Source organism: Dermacentor andersoni, chromosome 6 (genome assembly GCF_023375885.2).
Source record: "Dermacentor andersoni chromosome 6, qqDerAnde1_hic_scaffold, whole genome shotgun sequence".
Taxonomy (NCBI): domain Eukaryota; kingdom Metazoa; phylum Arthropoda; class Arachnida; order Ixodida; family Ixodidae; genus Dermacentor; species Dermacentor andersoni.
The window spans coordinates 82,670,587-82,691,499 of record NC_092819.1 but is presented as its reverse complement, the minus strand read 5'-3'; positions in this window follow the sequence as shown (position 1 = coordinate 82,691,499).

Genomic DNA, 20,913 nt, shown 5'->3' with positions numbered 1-20,913 from the left:
GATTTCGCGGAAAAGAATAAACTCCGAGTGATGAATACCTACTTCAGCAAGCGTAGCAACAGATAGTGAACCTGGAAAAGCCGTAATGGAGAAACCTGAAATGAAATATATTTCATACTTCCAGCCTATCCTACCATAGTGCAGGACGGACAAGTGTTAGGTAGGATGAAGTGCAGTGATCATAGGTTAGTGAGGTCTAAGATTTACCTCAGTATCAAGAGACAAAGAGTAAAATTAATCAAGAAGAAGCAGGCGAACCTAGGTGCAGTAAGGGTAAAAACAGACTAATGCAGGTTGGGACTTGCAGCCTTAGAACAGAGAGATGAAGATGACACAGATGCAATGGATGAAGCTGCAAGCAGGTTGAATTTAAAACCAGGAATTGAAGTGGGAAATGAGGCACCACGGCAATGAGTAGGTGTGCTCTCCCAAGTAACAAGGGACCTAATAAAGAAACGACAAAGAATGAAAGTGTCCAACTGAAGAGATCAAATAGAATTCGTGGAACTGTCAAAACTGATCAACAAGCAAAAAGTAAGGGATATACGAAATTATAACGTGAGAAAGAGTGAGAGAGCAGCGAAAAATGGGTGCAGCATGAGAACAGTCAGAAGAAAACTTGGCATAGGAGAAGCCAAGATTTATGCACTGAAATATAAGCAGGGTAATTATCTTCAACAATTTCGACGATGTAGTAAAAACAGGAGGTTAATTCTATACTCACCTATACAGTACTCATATCGCCCACGCTACCTCCATTCGAAGTAGTCATGAGCAGAGTACAGAGGCCCCTTCTATAACAAGGGATGATGTTAGAAGGGCCTTGCAAGACATGAACTGGGGAAAATCGGCTGGAGAAGATGAAATAACAGTCAATTTGGTCAAAGAGAAATGAGATACCATGCTTGAAAAGCTTGCAGCTCTTTGTACGAAATGTCTCATGAGTTCGATGGTTCTAGAGAACTGGAAGAATAGCACCATACCACTAATCCACAAAAAGGGAGACATTAAAGAATAAAAAAACTAGACACCAATTAGCTTACTTCCAGTATTGTATAAGATATTCACCAAAATAATTTCTAATAGAATAAGGGCAACACTTGACTTCAGTCAACCAAGAGAACAGGCTGGCTTGAGGAAGGGATACTCTACAATTGTTCACCTTCATGTCGTCTCTCATGTAGTAGAAAAATCTGTGGAGTACAATCAACCTATCTGTACGCGTTTCATAGGTTATGAAAAGGCATTTGATTCATTAGAAATACCAATTGTCAGACGAATTACGCACTCTAGGAGTACAGGATGCATGCATGAATATCTTGGAAAATATCTACAAAGATGCCACAGCTACCTTGATTATCCACAACATAAGTAGAAGGATACATATAAAAAGAGGGGCCAGGCAAAGAAAGGCAACGTCTCCAATGCTATTCACGGCATGCTTGGAAGTAGTCATTCAAATAAATTGCGAAGGCATAGTAGTCAGGATCAACAGCGAATATCTCAGCAACCTTTCGTTTGCAGATGACATTGTTCTCTTCAGCTACAATGGAGCAAATTGCAAAAAATAATTTGAGACCTTAACAGAGAAAGTGTAACAGTGGGGTTGAAGATTAGTATGCAGAAGACAAACGTAATGCTTAATAGTCTGGCAAGGAAACAATATTTCAGGGTCACCAGTGAACCTCTAGAATCCGTGACGGCGTATGTTTACTTAGGTCAATTACAATTAAGGGAGCCTGATCATCAGAAGGAAATTTATTGCAGAATATAAACAGGTTATAGCTGGAAGCTTACCTCTATCATTGAAAAGAAAGATGTACAGTGAATACATTGTACCGGTGCTAACATGTAGGACAGAGCACAGTGAAGGAACGCGCAAAGAGTGATGGAACGAAGAATGCTAGATGTAATGTTAGGAGACAGGATAAAGCAGTGTGGATCAGAGAGCAAACGGAAATATCCGATATTCTAACTGACATTAAGAGAAGAAAAATTGAGCTTGGCTGGCCATGGATAGATAAGCGTAGGGTTAAACACAGATTATATAACTTGTGGACAATTATAGGTACAGAATGGTTGCCAAGAGAAGGGAACCGCAGTCGAGGACGGCAGAAAACTGGGTGGGGTGATGAAGTTAATAAACTCGCAGGCGCAAATTTGAATTCGTTGGCGCAGGACAGGGGTAATTGGAGACCGCATGGAGAGGGCCTCGTTCCTCAAAGGACATAAAACCGCCTGGTGATGATGACATCGAAACACCGATGGTGGCCTTAAATTTAGTAACGGCAGCAGATTATTTTATGATACATATCTATGTGAGGCTGCTCTATCTTCTCCCCAAAATATTATAAATGCTTAAGATGTAAGGCGATAAATTCTAATCACAGTCATTACCTCACAGGGGATTGTCCTTTTAGAACGACAGAAAGCTGAGCTAGTTGGTAAGGATGCATTATGCAAGAAAGAGGTGAGGCGTGCAGACAGGACACAAGAATAGAGAAGTGGACAACCTGAACGCCGACTATCAATTGAAGGGAGCACTGAGGCGAAAAAAGACAAAAAAAAGACACAAAACTCATCTGCGCAAGCTCAAGAATGGTGTCACCACGTGTCAGTCGCGTACATATGCCGGTCTACGTGAGAGTTAACTGTTAAGCCACTTAATCTCTTCCTTATGTAAAGTAATCGAAGGCTGACTCACGCACGCACTTCCCCCATTATAGATATGCCATGGCTCTACCATAAGACGCGTATCTCCATTCTTATACCTGTACAATATCGCGCATTCATCTACCTCTGGCGCGCAGTAACAATCTTGGCAATGTAGGGAAAGTTTAGAAGACGATCAACCGGTTAACGACCTTTTATGTTCCATTAGCCTCTGATTGATACACCGTCCCATTTGCCCTACGTAGAACTGGCCACAGCTAAGGGGAATTTTATAAACCACACCCATACGACAGTCGGTATGTTGTACTTATTGTGCTTCACTGGACAAATATCTGTTCTTTTTTTGCCTTTTACCTGCTCCTTTTTCCTCTGTATGGCAGCGCATATCTTACCTAGCTTATTGGGAGCAGTGAAAGCTACATTAACATCATATCTACTTGCAACTTTTTTAAGCCTGTGCGATACTGAACGAATGTGCGGAGTAGCCACTACTCTTTTTTTGCTATTACTGCTTTCCGTAATCACGTCCGTCCCCCTCGAAACCGACTTGTTTAGGCGCTCAGCCACAGTTGCTACTGCTACACTAGGATAACCTGCTTATAATAGGCTCCGGACCTGCGCATTAAAACTGGCGCTCAGTTTGTGCATGCAGGATCTGGCGAGAGAAGACTTAAGGCACGGCATGGTAATTCCGTTTTTTACTACTTTGGAATGCTTAGATTTAAAGTTTAGCAACGGCTTCGAAGATCTTGGGGAGTACTGCCAACAAACGTGATTTTGTTCGAAGACCAAGGAAATGTCAAGAAACTGAATTACGCGTCGCTGAGAAAATTCCTTGGTAAACTTTAATCCCCCTCCATAAAGGTTAAATTGCTCACTTACTGAGGTAGCAGCCAATATAAATGCCTGATTTTTGCAGAAAAACGCCATCTCTCCACCCAATCAGCGTCGACTTCAAGTGCAATGAAATAATTTCTAGAAAAGGTCCCCTGGATACACCGCATCTGTCAATAAAAGCCGACTCTTGCACTTGTTCTTTAATGCACTCATTTACGGAATTTAGCAACCCGTCATGCGGCAAGGAATAATACAGGTCTTTGATATCCATAAGAAAAGCTGTACAATAACCAGCATTTTCCTCTCTCAAATACTGAACTAGTGCCTGAGAATTACGCAAGCAAAAGGGGTCTGAAAAACTAGTGAAGGTAAGCAGTTCTGTAGGTAGCTAGCGACACAGACCTGCCACGCTGGTTACCTACAGAACTGCTTAGCTTCACTAGTTTTTCAGACCCCTTTTGCTTGCGTAATTCTCAGGCACTAGTTCAGTATTTCAGAGAGGAAAATCCTGGAGATTGTACAGCTTTTAGTATGGATAACGAAGACCTGTAAGTTGCAAGTAGATATGATGTTAATGGTGCTTTCACTGGTCCCAATAAGCTAGGTAAGATATGCGCTGCCGTACAGAGGAAAAAGGAGCAGGTTAAAGGCAAAAAAAGAACAGATATTTGTCCAGTGAAGCATAATAAGAACAACAGTTTTACTGACTGTCGCATGGGTGTGGTTTATAAAATTCCCCATAGCTGTGGCCAGTTCTACGTAGGGCAAACGGGACGGTGTATCAATCAGAGGCTAATGGAACATAAAAGGTCGTTAACCGGTGGATCGCCTTCTAATCTTTCCCTAGATTGCCAAGATTGTAACTGCACGCCAGAGTTAGATGAATGCGCGATATTGTACAGGCATAAGAATGGAGATACGCGTCTTATGGTAGATGCATGGCAAATCTATAATGGTGGAAGTGCGTGCGTGAGTCAGCCTTCGATTACTTTACATAAGGAAGAGATTAAGTGCCTTAACAGTTATCTCTCACGTAGACCGGCATATGTACCCGACTGACACGTGGTGACACCATTCTTGAGCTTGCGCAGATGAGTTTTGTGCCTTCTTTCTTTTTTCGTCTCAGTGCTGCCTTCAGTTGATAGTCGGTGTTCGTGTTGTCCACTTCTCTACTCTTGTGTCCTGTCTGCACGCCTCACTTCTTTTTTGCATAATGGATTGTCCTCTACATGATAGCTTGCCTTTCAGGATTCTAGATAAGTACCCCATATATAGTGAAGGTCATGTAACCAAGCAGGTAGCTCATCATCGTACAAATTTAACTTCGTTTTCTTCCCTGCAAGAACGGTTTTCCGCCTGTTTGCTAAAACTCAGGATGACGAAAAAAACAAATCCTCCTTGCTAAATCACTTCTTACTGGACTAACGTAGAGATAGATTTATCTACAGAAAGACAGAGAGGTGGGCCTGAGCTATAACTTGCTCTGGCCTGCTACTCTGCATTGGGGAAAAGGGGCGGGAGGAAAAGGGCTGATAAATGATGATGATGGTATGAGGAAGAATTACGTATATACAAGTTCACAAAGTTGCAGCACCTCTAAAGCCATGCGCCCCGCTCAGTGGCTTGAAGAAAGGATATAGCGGCTTAAGAAAGACTAGAAAGAAAGAGAAAGGCTATTACAAGTGCTTAAGGCATAAAAAAGAGATGCAAATTACCCAAATGGTATATTGTAGCCTCGCAATGAATTCGCTGAATCGGAAAGCCCCCTGGCTTATAAGGAGAAACTTCTTGACTTCCAAGTGCAAAATCTATCTAGATAATAAAAAAGCCGGGACAGGGGAGTCTATTTCCACTTTCTTTTCCACTGAAGGGCATAACCTGTGAAACCAAGGTTTGCTGAAAAATAAACAATTTGCTCAATATTGAAGCACACACGGACACACCCATCCACAAAGGCACACACACAAACACACACGCGTAGACGCGCAGGCAAACGCGCACACGCACGCATAGACACACGCATACGTACACGCAGGTGCTCATGCGCGCAAATACACACACACGCATATACAAACACGCACGTGCACACACACTCAAACGTACACCCTGTACGCATGCGCGCTCACACGAACACACGCACTTGCTGCTGCAGTCAAAGAGGTTAGCATTTTCCTTTAGAGATTTTCTTCCGTGACGCAGCAACAATCGTAAATGTTGCAGCAATATATGTTGTCAGTGCGTAATATTTATAACTAAGGATAACTGTGCGTGAATGCATGTTGGCTGGCCGTTATTCGTGTAAAACCCCTGCATGTGTTATTAACGGTGTCAAGAAAGAGGGATTGAATTGGGCATGTATACGGTAGACTATTCCCTCGCAAAAGTGTCCTCGGAGAGAGATACAGATTTCCATTGATAACTTTGATAACAAAGGTCAGCCTGTGGCCTTCAGCCAGCTACTTCGCGCTCGGGAAGCGGAAGGCGGGAAAGAAAGGGAAACAATACCAGCGACGTTGGCGACAAAGGAAAGAGGCAAGACAATGAAAGGGCAGGTCTAATTATAGGCTGCAGTCCAAAGCTTTACTGTTTAACAAACAGAGGAAGAAGGCCTGTATGGACTGAAAGCTGGATATGGAAATGAAAAAAAAAAAAAAAGCATGGCGATGCGCTGTCTCACGGCGTTACTCGTTAAGGAGAATATGTGCGCTAGATTTTATTATTCATAGAAATAATTTTTGTAGAGTGTATTACACATGCCGGTTCTGTCGTCTGTATTCTTCTTGAGTCCTAGTCTTCTGCGCCTTGCCTTTACTAATTCAAGCATGAACCAACTAGCCCAAGCAAAAGTTTTACGTGACATATGCAGATGGGAGTGTGTGGCGAAGAAAAGTAGCAGCCAAACGCAGTGAGAATGTAGTCATACTATGCTATTCGCCCTAAAAGGAATTCGGTTGTCTAAGCAACTTTTATTAAATATGTCCGATTATTAATCAAGAAAGTTCACACCAGTGCATTTTCCTATAAAACTCATGTACTGCTGCTGTTCCACAGTTAAATATTTAATATTTACTGTTTGACTGTTAGGCAAGTAATATGAGGGAGCTCTGTTGGTCGCATTTAGGTATCTGCCATATCCAGTGCTCTTGTGCCTTAAGTACTCGAATAATTCTATCTCGCTTAGGTGATCTGCTAGCATCCTGTTTAGCTAATGTGGTAGAACAACATGGTCGGGGATGCGTTGGTGACGGGCTCGCTCCCCGGACCAGGACGAATATTCTTTTTTTGGGGGAACCTACATTGGATTTCTTTTGTAGCTTCATGCTATACTGTCTATATTGGATGACAGTTTTCCACTTTCATAGGCGACAGAGGCGGTCACAGTAAGCGAATTGCATCCATAAAACCGCTGACTACAGAAATAGAGTTGGTCCTTTCTTTCTGACCGCAAAAGAACAAGTCCCTAACCATCACTTACCAGCCAGTAGAACCGAAAATACTAACGTTTTGGTAAGCTTTTCCTGTTCTCAGACTCCAGAATTTGTGTCTCTGGGCACTATGAGCTTTTTTTGGTATATGTAGTCACCTAGAAAATATTGCTATCCTAAGGAAGATTTCGCGCCGGGAAACATTCGCTTAAGTTAGGTGCGCACCAAAATGCGTGCCGTTATAGCTTACCCTATATATAGGCTCCTTTCTCAGTAATAAATCGCTCAGCGGGAACTGCTAGAGCTTCGTCTACATCTCATCAATTTTCCAGTACCTGTCGGCCGGTTCACTATTGATTAGGCAAGCACGAATACACAGAGACAAAGAAAGTGTCTGCGCCAGTATAATTGAAGCGGGTTCTCGGAATCGCATATTCTGCAGCCAAGCGCTGTGTCTTTGTGGCGCGAACGCAGGCGCACCGTGTAAAGACACAAAGAAACGCCGCTTTTTGGCACTGGTAGTCTGGCATTCAATGCCCCGTCTGCCAGGGGCAGTGTATTCTAATTAGCCTTAGACGCTCGACTTCGACAGAAGCGTCCGTTCACACCATACTGCATAATGTATCGCCCTATGTCGCGATTCACACGCCTTCGGCTGTGCGTCTGCGTCGCCTAGGCGCTCGCAGTAGATCTTCATCTGCCGTACGTACGCAGCAACGCTCGTCGCTTTTTCGGTGCTCCGTGTCTGCGCACGCACCTGCAGCCCCAATATGTGTGTGTGTGTGTGTGTGTGTGTGTGCTGCGCTTAGTCTGCGGCGACAATTTATCGCACACCTTCGCTGAGGCCTGTCGCGCACACCCGTGTCCCCTATAACTTTCGCGGCATGTCGGAGCAGCCTCGGCTCACTTAGCGATTCATGGAACTGCGCGAGCGGTGAACTTGGCGATCAAGTGACAGTATACTATATCCGGAAACTACCGCTGGGAGAGAAACCCGATCAATCTGCTCCGACAGGCAGCACCTTCAGTGACACTTTTCAGAAAGTTTCAATTAATACTTCGCCAATCATGCAGGTCCCACAGCACTAGGCTAATCAATCGTATTGCAGCCAGCTAGCGACCTAACACGGTTGGGGGCTCCGAAAAACGTTGACAAGTGGATCAACGTTCGTGTGCATGTCAATCAATTCTGCGTGCGCTACGCGAACGTTTGCGTCATAGCAGCAGCAAGGATACTACGACGTCGTCAGTATGGGGTTCACTAGGGTTGAGGATTGGGCGAGCTGGTTTGTCGGTCAGCGCTCTGTTCCTTTATCTGTCCGGCTCGGCTTGTTTCTGATGTTGTGATGTACGAGTTTTAGAATGTCAGTATGGGGAGATGGCACGACGACTCATTTTCTTCGTGCTCCAATGAATAAATGTTACAGCCTGTTCTGCTACGACTTGGGCCGATCCTGAAGGCGCTGCAGACTTGCAGAGCTGCTCAAAGCACTAGCAGCTATGATGCAAGACTGGGAGAAATGGAAACTTGTTGAGATGCAGCGCCAAGCACACGAAAGACAGTCAGCGTCAAGATTAAAAGTCGGCCGTTTCGTTCTCAAGTCGCTGGCCAAATAAGAATTAGCACGTGTCCATGCGCTCTTGCTCGTGGAGTGCGACGTTTCGCAGGTACCAGATGCCACAAAGAGCCAGCTCGCGCTGGCATGAGAGACGTACGTGTGCTATAAACGAATTCCTCAAGCCTCCAACGAAATTTCTTTATTGAGAATACGTCGGAGGGCATGTCTGAATGAAAGGCAGTGTTCCAAAAGCCAATAGTTTCGACATGAATGAATGGATGAATTATTTATTCGTCCCAGTCAATTAGGGAATGGACGTCAGGCAAGAAGCTACAAAATTGTAGCTTAGGGACCCGTGGGGCCCTGAAAACAAATACAGGCGTATATTGTATAGAGGCAGCACGCTGACACAAATCGTACCCGCTGGTAATTGCAAGGTAAGCTTTCAAAATAACAAAAGATATAATAATAAGTATTGAAATATGAAATAATATTATGCTTCTGGCCCTGCAGAGCACATATGGGAAGGCAAATAGCATTTTTACATGCAAATATCGATGCCTGCTCGGTGAAAAAAAGCTTTAAGAAAGTATAAGCAATGTTGGTCAAGCCTAAAATAGGCTGAAACGTACTCCAAGCTAGTTAGAATGTGTCAAAGCTTTCACAAGCATAAATAAGCTTTTACATGGTGTCAGCCGAGGCAAGACTGACAAATTCCGGCGAAATAAAGAAATCTTTTTATATTGACATGGTTCTGTTGTTGTGTTCAAGCATTAAGTATTTAAGTTTTCTTATTGCTAGTAAACACCCAGTTCTGTTTTGCTGTACGGCTTCAGGCAAGAAAGAATAAAATGAACAATGGCTAAATCTGTTGTGCTTGGCTATTGTGCTTAGGGGCCAAAGGTCGATCCAACCATCAGACTCTTCTATTTTCTCCATATATAAAAGGTGGACTGCGTAAATTTTTTATTCCTTTGAAGAGGATCGAAACTATGCGAGAAATAGGAAGGAATCTACCTATCAATACCATATGCGGCAAATTGCTTGGGATAAGCTAAGGGACGCTTCACACTAAAATAAAAGACTGGTTTGTTCAACTTCAGTTTATGCGATAATTTCCTTTTTATGCGTACAACCGAATGAAAGTGTTTAAGAGGCAGCTTTCAGCAAACATAGAAACGCAGGCATCGCCTATTACTGGGCCGTGCCGCAAATATTGTCGCGCTCTGTAAAAGCAGCCGTCAATAAGAATAAGTTTAAGGAACTTCAATTTAGAATACCACCCAACACACCTCGCTTATTCGGCCTCGTAGTATCGCAGCCTTTTTCTTAAAACATTGCATTCGAAACGCGGCCGGTGCGGGTAGCGAACCAAATTGCCCGAGCGAATCAGCAGCAATACGCCACAGCTGTGATACAATAGCTACTTTCACAGGATGAGTAAGGAAATAGATATTAATTAAAAAAACAACTAAACATGCCTGTAAGACTGACGTCTCAGAGTGAAAGCGTGTTTGCTCTGGCGCATTTCGTAACATCTTGTCGCTTTTTGAATTCTCCGCCCTGTTGTCGTTTCGTTAGTGGTACACATTTCCCTCCCGCTGCCGTGGCAATGTGTAACCGCTGTAAAACGAAACAATAGATGCATAAAAAATTAAGAAAAAAAGTAGTTTCACCGGGGAAGGCTTGTGCAGCGCTCGGCTTACGATTCTTTGTGCAGACAAATGGCGAGATTTAGTTGCGCCCGCTTTTCCGCAACACCGCCCACCCAGTCGCTGCGGCTCTTTCTTTTTTTCTTCTCTGTGCGCCGAGCAGAACGCTCAAACGAGCCGAGCGCGTTTGCGCGCGAAGACCGAGTTGCTCGTAAATCTAGGCGACGGTTTCGCGCCTGGCCTGCCGCTGACTGTGGCCTCCGGTCCCCTATAAAAAAGAATAATGCAAAAAAAAAGAAAAGAAAAAGAATAATGGAAGCGAGTTCGGAGCATGCAGGGAAAAATACGGCGAGGGCGGACGGGGTGTGGGAGATCGGGACTACTAACCTACAGGGAAAAAAGAAACGCACGCGCGGAGTGCGGCGTTTTGTCGCTTTTACGTTATACTGCGCTACAGAGCAAAGAATTACTAACCGGATGCTTTGCTAGGCCTGTCGGCGCAGATAACGAAACGCGTGCGTTACTAGAAGGAAGTTAAAGTGCGTGGTAGTTCCGACGTGCCCTCTATGTACGATAGAACTGTGAACTGAATGTAACCAGAACGTCGCGCCATCGCTTTGTATAACGCCCACAATGAAATTGGGGGGGTAACGCGCCACGTTTAGCGCTCTCGCTGCTATATACTGGAGCGTACAGCACGGTGGCAATTGCCATACGTACATTTTTGTTCTCTTTGAGGTGCGCATTTAGAATGGCGAAAACAACGCGTTAATGATTACCAGGAAGCGCAATGGCTGGGGCCTCACAGCTAGTTATTCGTTCGTTTCAGGATGCACCGATGCAGAGAGCACGAAAAACATGTAGGAAGACGAGAAGACGGTCGCAAAGCGCACAAACAGCTGAAAGGTTATTTCTTGATCGTGCAAGATAAATACCGGCGTAAGGGAAAAGGGAAACCCCCAAATTAAGATGCAAATCAAGACAAGCGTGGAAAGTATAAGGGAAATCAACAGCTACGGCATGTTCATGCCCAAATTAAGATAACTGTGGCCTACACACATTGTTCTTTCATACCATAACGAGAAGTTTCCACCAGTATGTCAGCCTGTAGAGCTTCAACAAATTCTCTTGTCAGCCGACCAGCAGATCTACACAGAATGCTTGATTATTCCAGGAAAGGCGCTCTCCCCCTCACCTCCTTCCGAACTCTCTGCAATGAAGACTGGATGTCTGGAGATTACTTTTGTTCTTTGTGAATGTGTCACCCTCAATCAGTCTATGAAGCTTAGGTAGCTCCTCTGCTCTGCAATGGGTAGTCTCCTGATGACCAAGAGACCCTTCTCGCTCGGTTCACCAGTTCAAGCTGGTCCGTCCAGCCGCAGCAGGACAGCATGGCCAGGTGGTGGAAGAAGCAGCAATAAAGTAGACGTGAGACTGGAGCCAGTGCAGAGACGGCACTGCAACAACAAGAGGGAGGGGTTGAGTATTTTGCCCGATTCACGTTACGCACCGAATCCTTCCGCGAAGCAAAATGACTCGGTGTTTCTGTAGGTGTACGAGTCATGTGGAGGCATAGTTGACCTACACATGTCACGCTGCATGACAAAGGAATAGCGTACGCTGCTCTTCCCTCAATTGGAGACTCATGCATCAGTCTATAGTATTGTTGAGAGGCCGGCAGCATATTTATTTCCAAACTTGCTATACTAATAATTAGTAATAAACGAAGCAATAACACATGTGATTAATTATTGTTAGTTAATGATCAGCCCCTTAGCAGTAAAATAACGCTTGCTGGAGACTATACGATTATAATTGGAGATCGCAGGGAGAGGCCTTCGTCCTGCAGTGGACATGATGATGATGATGATGATGATGATGATGATGATGATCGCATAACGCGTGGAATTATCTGGAGAATATTTTGATGAAATGTCGTAGTACAAACACTAAGGGTAACGGCATATCTATTTTAGTGCTAGGCGTGCAAGGGCGTCAGCTTCCTCGTTTCCATCAATTCCTACGTGTGATGGAATCCACTGAAACCTTATGTTAAATCCTTTGCTCATTAGGTCGTCAATCAGTGTTAGAGACTGCCTTGTTAATTTCTCTAGAGGTAGGCCTCGATGTAATCTCTGTAATGCTGTAGTGTAAATGAAAGCTCCAAAAGCTTTTCAAAACCCTAAGGGTGCAATCCGCCTTCACTTTAGAGAGATGCACAAGAATCGACACGAATCCTGTGTGACTCATGGATTTACACGCGAACAAGCGACGCTTTTATACCGCATCAGGACCGACTCCGCGTACACCCCAGCTTGGCTATTCAAGACTGGGCTTCGCGCTTCCCCACTCTGTGTTTTCTGTGGTGACATTGGCGACATCGAACATTTCATTTGGCTATGCCCGCAGTTTGACACAGAAAGAAAAGCGATGGTCGACAACCTACAAAAGAGCGGTCTCACGCACAGGACCTTTGAAGACGTTGTTTTCCCCGGAGGGCCCGCGGCATTCAGGAAGCGAGCGCAACGACTGCTGATAGCCTTCCTGCGAGACACGGGGCTCATCGACACCTGGTGACAAACCCCTGATCTGAACTCGAAGGAGGATCAGGCGGAACGATTGCTGGCTATGTATGCCAGGCTAACGCCGCCTGCTTCAATATCACCACCACCACCGATTTTACTGCTGGATACTGGTAGAGAGAGTGACAGAGGAAAGGAGAAAGGCAGGGAGGTTAACCAGAGGTGAAGATCCGGTTGGCTACCCTACGCTGGGGAAGAGGGGAGGGGAGGTAAAGTGATAACAAAATAGCGATAAAGAAAGAAAGGATACCTTACCAGTATCCCTCCTGGATACTGGTAATGTACTACTGAAGAAAAGCGGTGGTTCAAAGCCATGACACAAACGCACAATCAACTTTTGCACATAACATACGGTGTAAACTGGTCAAATATGGTTCGTGCAAAGAGGCAGGCATCTTAAGGACAGCGAATAGACGCAGCCGAAAGATGCAACCAACGGGCTTTTTCGGCACCAGCCATCACCGTGTTTCCGAACGGAAGCTGGCAAAAATCCGTCAATCTTCCAGCGGATCGGAGCAAAAGCTTCTTCGATTCAATTTTGCAGGCGATTACGACGGTGAGCTCACGTGCGAGCTGCTCCACGGAACGTTTTTCCTGGGCGCCCCACCCTCTTCCAGACTGCAACTGTTTCTTGCGCGAATCCTGCATCGTCCGTTTAGATTGCCGCGGATTCGCGCTTCGTTTCGTGGAAGGCCTCGGCGCGTAACCTGCGTTGAGAAAAAAAAAATTCTGCGCGTCCCGTTTTTCGTTGCCGTGCCATCTTCGCACTCGCTCCAGTCTTCCGCGTACTTTAATGCTGCTGCTTCTACCACACGGTAATGGGAAGCAGCGCTCTCCAATTCCGACTCGGTGGACCTGCTCTAACTGGTCAACCAGGGAGAAAGGCAGCTCCGGCCACTGGACCCCTGGATTGAGTGGACCAAAGCGGAGGAGCTACCAAAGCTCGCTTCACTCGCCTGCTGTTTTGTATGAAGTTTATTCCCGCGCTCCTTTTCTTTCTCTCTCTCTCTAGAGGTCTCTCAATGTACGTGCATAGCGCGCGCTCACCTCTTGTGACCCCTCAAAGTGGTACTGTAACGACAGTTTCGAGTCTTCGCTTTTTATTTAGACGAAGGTCCGGTATCTTTAACCCGCCGTGGTGGCGTAGTGGTTTTCATCTTTCACTGCTGAGACCAAGTTCTCGGGCTTAAATTCTGTCCGCGACGGCCGCATTTCAATACGGGCGAAATGGAAATACACCTGCGGTGCATTGGGTGCACCTTACAGAATCCCAGGTGATCGGACATTATCCGGAGTCCCCTTCTAAGGCGCACCTTATAATCATATCGTGGTTTTGGCACGTAAAGCGTCACAATTTATATTTACCTCTAAACGCCACAAAAAGTACCGTGGAATCTCACAGCGCCCTGAATAACTTAGCGTCGTTTGCATTTAGCATTAGTGTGATAGCTATTCTACAGCCAGTTTCAGTTTCTTTTGTATTGTGTTGTGACGTGATGACACAGTATGTGGTGATGTTTGAGCAGGAGATTGCGACCTTTTGGCAATCGCACGGCCTCGCTCGCTCTTCCGCTGTGCTACTATACACTGGCCCTCCCAACGAGGAGCAGCATGTGAGGCAACCCAGCGAGCCGGAGTGAAAGTCAAAAAGTCGCAATGTCTTGCTTGCACGTGAGCACATACTCTAAGTCCTTGGCGGCGGATGTGGACCATCCAGAAAGGATGTTCCACATCCGCCGCCGAGGTTTGTGAGTGGTGGCGCTGGCTAACAGAGCTCTCATAGTAAGTTCTAGTGAGTAGTGAAACATAAGTATCCGGGAAAGGGGATGGGAAAACGGCGCTGCACTAGCTGAATTGGCAGAGCATCGCACGCGTGATGAGAAGACTTGGAATCGTTCCCCACTCGCGGCAAATTGTTTCTTCCTCCGCTTTCATTTGCAATAATTTAACATTTATTTATTTCAATTAGTAAGTACAAGTGATTTCCGCTATGTTGTCACATGGTCTCATTGTTTGTTGGCTTCTTATGAAATCGGGCCCCTCGCTTTACCCCTTTCGTTTCTATATATATATATGGGAGGGGGGTAAACGTTAGTAAAAGAATAATTTTTAGTTGTCAAGCGTGCGACTCTATTTCTTTCATTGTCTGATATACAGAACAATGAAAGAAATATTCGAACGTTTGACAACTAAAAACTATTAATTTACCAACGTTTCGACCGGCGGCCCGGGCTTCATCACAGTGGCATATTAAGAACATTTAATGAAATTAATTATACTATTTAAGTATAGGCGGACAAAAAGCGTTATATATAGCTGACGACGCCGACATTAATGATGTGAGCTCGCTAACACTGGTTGTTTCGTTAAAGGGAGAAAAAATATATTAGGTTGAGCTAGATTGAAACATTCGGCTCCTGGTAATGCCAAATTTCTCATTCCAAGTAGCCTTCGTGTGCGCGAAGATGAAGAATATAGGAAATTGGGGTGATGCCACCCGTTATGCACTGTGGTACCTCAAATATGACGTCACCATTCGCTGATTCACGTAGAGCCGTGCCGCGAGGGATGTGTAGATGCTTCTGCTCGTCCGTTCTGGCGCGGGCTGTTCAAATTCGGAAGCAGCAGCGTTATGCTTTTGGCGGCAATGTCCCACGCAACAAAATGGTGCACTGGCTCAAGGGAAGCAGAGGACACAATTCCAGACAAATAATCTATCCATATATATTGACTTAATATTTTCCATCAGTCTCCCTTTCAGGAACCGAGTAGTGTGCATTCATAGGAGAAATGCGGCTTGCCCTTCTAACATGTCTGAAATATGGAAAACAGGCAAATTCCAGCGGCATGTATTTTGCAAAGAGCGAGCGGGTAACAGCGGTCCTGCCAAGCTGGCCAAAGTGGATTCCGAGGGAACCAACCGATCGAAGACAAAATGGCACCGGAACCACGACGCACTTATCAGGACAAGAATATTAGGAGACAGAATAAGCGGGGATGGGCGCAATCTGGGAGTGAGCTTTGCGTAACGCCTTTGTTAGCTTTCGCTAGCCGAATCTCCATGAAGGAATCCCCTTTCTTTTTTCTCCCACAAAAGTCAACCCCACACGTGACCCGCGCTCGGCGGACTCGCTCCAATGTTCCCTGTAAATTGTAGTGGATGCGTTTTTCTTCGGAGGCTTCGCCAATGGCTCTGTGCACATTATTTTCTTTTCCTGTATGCTTGACTGACTTTGGTCGTTTATCGCAAAACATAGATTTAGCGTCTTTGTTGCACTATGCGAACCCGACAGCTGCACGTTGCTGTCTAAACCGGTGGGTTTTCTTGCCCTTTTTTTTTTGCAGAACAGTGCGCGCTGAGCGCCGTGGTAGATAAGGCAGTGAAACTTACCGCGACATCATCGCGTGTTGAGCATACTGTTTCTGGCTTAAACTTTTATAGCGTTACGTTTCCTCCTAGCTGTTACCTTTATTAATACATACAATAGCTGTCGAACGCTCGCACAGGCTTTGGTCCTGCAGCTGACGTGTTTTTGCTCATGCTGATAGCGATGCTCTCAAACATCTGTCCATCACGTGGTAATCTCTGGCAAGGGAAGCAAGATCAACATGGAAGGCACGATGTGCTTCACTCCAGGTGAAAAAGTAAGCAGACGAGGGAACAAAAAACAAGTAGGTTAGAGTGAGGCAGGTCCTCGTGCGCAGCGAGCCATCCTTTTCAAAATGACTTCGATCTCAATCCCTTAGGGAAACAATCTCTTGATCACCTGGCTTATTGTGGGCACGTTTCTCTGCTGCGAGCCCGAGCTTGTTACTCTCGAAGCAGTAGAGCCTATAGAATATCCATCGAAAGGTAAACATTGCTTTTAGAAGCGGTAATCGGATTACGTTTTAGACTCAGCTTACTTCTCTTTGTTGTTCCTGCCTACTTTACGCGCCACCAACGTAAGCAGCAACCACTTGCCTTTCACATTCAGGTTAGACACGCGTGGGTAAATGAGCAATGAGGGACGTCGAGTTAGGAAAATAAAACGCAATGTCAACATATCACGCTTTTGATAGCAGCATAGCCGAATAACTCCACATAGCTCTTTAATAACAAAATAGTTTATAACAACCTGTTATGTTTTCTTGGATATTTCTTTGTCAGCTACAAGAAAAAAATAAATATCGATGAGCGGGAAGGCCGGTATTCTGAAGCTCGACGAAAATCTTTGGAAGTAATGCAGCAGTAATATCAACAATGAATAATAACATTGTGTGGTAACATTTCATAAAAAGTAGACCCATGGATTTTCGGTAGCCATAGTATAGAATGGATAAGCCTATAGTTGATCGAAGTGGTGCTGTAAACTCAATTCTCTGTACCTTTACGTGAGCGTCGACGGAACATAAATTCTATCTTGGGACAATGCTGCTTGCGACTCTGCCGGAATACTCGATTAACTCTGTTCATTCTTTCAGTGAAAGGGTAAACTCAAAGGTAATGCAGAATTCGATAAAACATTTAGGTGTGCTTCTAAGCAAAGGTCGATGTTGCGGAGACACCAGCTAGTTCCAGTGCTCGCTTTATAGCTCTCGTACGCGCCTGGAGGGAAAAAGAAGATCACAGATCAGGAGGGCAACGTATGCATAAACATCCGAACCTTGGCGTTTACAGAAACCGTTTCATGCATTTAATATGAGCATTGATGAAAGCATGCCTAGCTATTTAACGGGCGAGTGTGGTGGCCTACAGACGTGTTCTAAGGTCAAAGTGCATGTTCTGGTTCTTGACATCACTTGGTTTGTGCGTGATCGATGAGTATGGTCATAAGCTTCCCAGTGTTTGGCAAGAGTGAACTGCTCTCTTTTTTTTTTTTAAATGCCCTCACCATCGACGTAAAAGCTATTCCTAAGGGGTACTTGAAAAAGCTTCACCGGTAGCTGAAGTATGCATGCGTGTATGAACAGCGCTGCCAGTTATGCAAACTAACTACAGTAACCTAGCGCAAAGTGGGCTTGCAGAGAAAACTTGCTGCGTTTCGTGGTTTCTCAAGCGGGCGCTCTCGCTGACCGAATCAGCTGGAGTAGCATGAAGCGGCAAGTGAGGTCGTTCGAGAGCTTACTTATACTTAGTACTCAGCTTCGTCTCTCCTAGTGAACATCATGAACAAAACAGCCATTGTAACTCCAGTACAAAATGCACTTTTGGCAATTCTCTATTCTTAAGAAAATTACAGCAATCCATCAGTCGTCCAGACGACGTTGTTACCACAAATGATGATGATCTTTTCTTCTCTTGATTTCCTGGATAATGTGGGCACCTCTAGACTTATCTTTCTTTGTGTGTATTTATTGTTTCAAACGTAATTTTTACATTTTATATACGGTATCATGGTCTATAATTTGTGTATCTTTTATACTTCATGTAGGTGTTGTACCTCGCATAAAAACATTTTTTTTTACTACGTTTGTTCCTATGCTGCCTCCCCCCCCCCCATCTTTACGCAGCCTTGTGACGATGAAGTGAAAGCGTCAATAAAGAATATGAATAAATAAATAAGTGAACAAACAACCAAATAAATAGAAGCGCTCTGCTGGCTATTGAACACGTTTTTATTGGATCCTCGAGTTGCCTTAGAAGCCTACAGTGCCGTCCACTGCTGTGTAGAGCACGCGAGCAGCCGGCTTTGCTCTGTAGGGACACTTGGCGGCAGTTGCTGGGTCCGAGATAGTGGGCCCAGGAGCATGCGCGGCCTAACAGACACGCAGATGTGTTTTTTTACGAGTGGCAACGTTAAAAAGCGCCTTTGTTTACCCTAATCTGCACTCGATCTGAGGGCGCTTGTGGCACGGCACTTGCCATAGAATGAAGCGTATGGGCTGATAACGCGCGCCGGTGCTTCCGCAGCAAATGAAGCGCGCTCACGGACTGTTCGAGAAAACAAAGGCGCTTACGAACATCACCTCCTGTTAAATCCAACAAGCACAAGTTTGCACGTTTGTTAGGCCACGCATGCTCCTGGGCACGCTATCTCGGACCCAGTAACCATCACCAGGTGTCGTCCCGCAGAGCGAAGCTTGATTGGAGGATTGGTGGAAGAAATGTAGGGAAACGACAAAAGACGGAGACGTACAAAAGCACAGTTCGCCCTAGGGGATCAGAAAATTTGGGTGTGGTAGTTCGTAGTGTTTTTTTTTCGGTTTTTTTTGTTTAACCTAGGTAGGACATTAGGCAGTACACTAGCAAGAGCTTGGTGGCATAACCCACCGCCCCGTTCCAAAGGGGACGCTCATAACATCCATCCATCCATCCATCCATCCTACCCTTCGCGCGCTCTAGACAGCAGTGGACGGCACTGTACGTAAGGACGAACGTGTAGTTTTGAGGCAGCAGTGAAGGAAAAACGATGCTTATTCATGTGTAGCCTGTTAGAATTTCGAAAGGTCGGCAACTCGAATGGCACAAGTTCTCCTGCGATATTGTAGTTTGTTTCTCTCGAATTAAACGTGTTCTAGAGATGTGGTGTCGCTTCAGGGTTGTGAAGGCTGCCTCCGTTGGGCAAGCTGAGGTACCTAGTATCACCATATGACGATATGGTGATATGACGATATGGCTGCCACATATGGGTATAAACAAACTTCTCGTTTCTTCACACTGTAGCAAACTTCAACAGAAATTCGTCTCTTTGGTTTTCCCGCATGTTCAATGTGGTCGTATATTATGCACTGGAGTTGGTGGCACGGAATTATTTTCAAGGTGTGCTGATTTCAGTATTTGAGTGGTGCTTTGTTGGTCATGGTTCTTGCACAACAGGCGTCAACTGTCTATGTGACCCTCTCCCATGCAACGCACCATTGGAAAGCCGGATGCCTGGCCAGTTTGCGGCTTGTACCTGTCGTATAGGCCGGTCGGCGCGAGGCACTAGAGATCGAAACATGCACATCCCGCATCCGAGCCGCGCATCTTACGCACTGGGCCACGGTTGCATGAATACCTGAAATTGTCCAGGGCACCGGTGGACAACAAAGGTGTCTTGCCGTTTTAGGGAGCACGCGCGCTGGGCAAAGATGACAGACAAACGCAAGACAGGGATGTCCTCTTTCTTTCTCTATTTTGTTATTGTGCAACATGTGGGGTTGCTTACGCCTGCAAGTGCGTAAAATCTGTGTAACACGTTCTTTTACACTTATTGACTGCACGTTTTTCAAAACCAATTTACGCCTATTTCGAGGCTAACAACACCCCCTTTACACTTGTCCCCAAAAGCATATACTATCGCCACCAGTATTTGTTGATATTTTATTTTGCATGCTTAATTATATTTAGTTCGAATACTCCGTGGGCCGGCAAACAATACAGGAAGGAATGGGAATGCATATACTTTTTCAGTACATAAGCACCGAAGAAGAAAAGGTGGTGCGTTTAACAAAACAGGACACGACCAGCGATAAAGAAGTGGGAAATACAACACTAGCATTTGACGAGTGGCCGTGATTACCACACGTTTTGCGCAGAGCCGCGGCGACATGCTAAAGCAAAAGGTAATCGTTTTGAGTACAATTATTCTGCCAGAAAAGAAGAGTATCTGGTGTCAACTACAGATACCAAATTCTCCTTAAATACACAGCTAAAAAAATTCCGGTAACCATGACCCCAGTTGAGCGCGTCGCAGTGCGAAATATTGTTGTTCGTTTGGGAGAATGCTTCTCAAGAGTCGTGCGAATTTTCTGGAGTGATACGGCAACCGCAGTTGTAACGTGTGCACGAACTGGTCGTATTTGTCGCGGGAATGACGCAGTGGTCGTTGAAGATGAAGGGATTTATTATTTTGATCACTTAGTGCTCATTATGGCCATTATGTTACCATATTTGGAGTTGACGGCAATCCCGGCGACGATCTTGATCGCAGGTAGAGGTACTCGTCATGTAGAGCATGCGAGCGAGCATTCTAATCGTTTTACTTAGTTTTGTTTTATATATGCATGCTGCTCTAGCCTTTATCACAGGCCATAGTAGGAAACGGGATAATATACAAGCGTACAGGTTAACAAGAACGACACGGATTTCAAACCTAAAAGGAACAAAACTTGCTACATGATCATAAAATAACGTGACAACTGCGAAACATGCTACTTCGCGTCAAGGGTATTAATGATCGAGCACTGCACAGGTACAATGCAATCATTGGTGTAAACAGTG